The 2,247-nt window shown below is 46.1% G+C and overlaps 1 long non-coding RNA gene across 1 annotated transcript; it reads right to left on the bottom strand.

Moving 5' to 3' along the window:
- Nucleotides 1-431: 431 nt before the first annotated feature.
- On the bottom strand, nucleotides 432-1,077 carry LOC135395459 (uncharacterized). Its single transcript, XR_010423098.1, has 2 exons — nucleotides 780-1,077; nucleotides 432-687 (listed from the first exon to the last, which is right to left on the bottom strand). It is a non-coding gene; the product is annotated as an uncharacterized LOC135395459 (long non-coding RNA).
- Nucleotides 1,078-2,247: the final 1,170 nt, after the last annotated feature.

The following is a 2,247-nucleotide window of genomic DNA, read 5'->3' as shown; positions in this document are numbered from 1 at the left end:
CGCCCAGAGTTACAGCCTCGGGCATCCTTCGCAGAAGAATTGCTAGCAGTAGCACACGCCTTTGCACACGCATTGCAGATGGCCTGTTCTTTCATATTTCCTGTATGTCGCATTTTTATTCTTGTAACCACAATGCTTTCAGCGCTCCTGTACGTGTTTCCCCACGTTGCCTGCGAGCTTAAGTCCATCTTGTCTCAGTTGTCTCGCGACGTAAACACCCAATCATTATTATTATTACATCTTGTGTTCCCACATTTGGGTTACTCAGCGCTTTTTCATCTTTTGTTGCTGTTTCTATGGCTACGAAAATTTCTACTGCCCTCTGCAAGCTTTTCGCCGCCAGTACCCGCTTTTGTGTGGCATTATTAAGCTTAACCCACACACCAATCTGTCCCGTAGAACTTCGCTCAAATAGGTCCCAAATTCGCGCGCCTGGGCCATTGCAACCTTTTAATCTCGGCTATGAACTCCAGAACGGTCTGTCCCTCTTTCTGATTCCTCGTGTGAAAACGGAAACGGCCCGCAGTGACTAGAGGCTTCGGGAAGAAATGATCCAGTGTCGTCCACTTCGTTCCTTGTTTTCTGTATTTTGTCCTTCCTCAGACTCAAAGAAATGTTGCCGCTCACACCGTTCCACCAGCTTGCTTGCACCCTCCTGGTTTGTTGATCCTTGAGCACTTGCACTAACTGACAATAAGACTTACTTGCTGGTGCGTCTGGCGCTACCAAACTCTTTAGATATATGATATCACATATATGATACTCAAAAATGCTACTACCTTCCTTTTATACGTGACAGCATTTGCGATGAAGAACTGTTCCACTTGTTCAGCGTAAGTCCAGACGCCTCTTCGAACGGTTCGATTCGTCCCACTGTGCTCATCATCCCCGTCACCGATGTCCTGTTGGCTTCTCCTAGTAGTCGGCATCTCCAATCCCATCTCGATACATCGCCAGCTGGTTAGGTAGTAGTAATCTTTATTTACCAAGACAGGTTCGCGCAACTGAGCCCGATCCTGATCTCCGTGGAATGCCCCGGAATCCGATGTGCGCGTGTCGTCCAGCCAAAGTCACGGGCATGCGCTTCTTCTTCTAAACATCACAAAGCGCATATGAAGAGTACATGCGAGATATTGCATGCATGACTTTGACTTCCTTCCATTGTCGCAAATGGAAAGAAGTTCTGATACCTTTTTCAATCCAGCTGTACCATTTCATGCCCTAAAGTGTTTTGAAAAAGCACATCAGAATTTCTGGCGCTCGATTGACAAGGTAATCTAGAAAGCAGCTGTGTGTGCATAGCAAGAAAAGAGTGAGGAGCCATCAACATTTCCAACTTTGCAAGCAGAACTGGGTCAAGCAGAAGAATTACATTTTTTAAAGTCTATGTTCTACTTGTGCTTCGAATTCACAAGGGTCCCGGCTACTTCTTTTATTCACCTCTATCATTGTTTGTCCTGCCTTGCTTGCGTGTGCATGTGACATATCATCGTCATCAGCTTTGTAGATATGGGTTAAGTGAACACCATATTGGTAACAAATCGGGCAAGTTGCTAAATGTCTAACATGGTGGACTAGCGCTAAATATCGGGACAGATATGAAACGGACGGCACGAACGCCGTAAAACACCGCTCTTTGTGGCTCACAGAGTGAGATATAACACCTTGGCTAAATATACAATTATCGTAACCAAAATCTATCTATTCTTTATTCATTGCTGCCGCGTCCCAACAGTCAAAGTTTGGGTACTCACATAACACTTCACTTTTGAATCAACATTGCACGAAGCGTGGCGCCGAACAAACCAGGAAGTGTTTGCTCCCCCTGTTTGCAGAGGGAGCGACGAGGGTTCGGAGTGCTGGACGCGTCAGCCTCTGTTTGCCAATTACAGTGCGCCGACTACTGGAAACGGGACACCGCGATGTATAAAAAGAGCTTTCCATCGTAACTCTTTTAACCGTTATGTAAGATATCGCAGCCGTAGTATTGACAATATCAAGATGGGCGCCTTGATTGACAGCACCCTACGATAGCGCACACAACAAGCAACCGACAGCATATTGCTCCTGGTTTTTGTGCAAAGCCTGCTTCGGAGCAAGATGGTTTTCCGTCCTTCAGTAAGAACATGTGCGAACGATATGTAGACCCGCTGCTTCCGTATGTGCACGCCACTCTCTAACGTATATTAATATTGTTGTTGCTGCTGCTGCTTGATCTTAGTGAACGTCTGCTGAACACTTATCATG

Source organism: Ornithodoros turicata, chromosome 5, assembly GCF_037126465.1.
Source record: "Ornithodoros turicata isolate Travis chromosome 5, ASM3712646v1, whole genome shotgun sequence".
Lineage (NCBI taxonomy): Eukaryota > Metazoa > Arthropoda > Arachnida > Ixodida > Argasidae > Ornithodoros > Ornithodoros turicata.
Note: the sequence above shows the minus strand (reverse complement) of the source record. Positions and strands in the feature narration are given on the sequence as shown.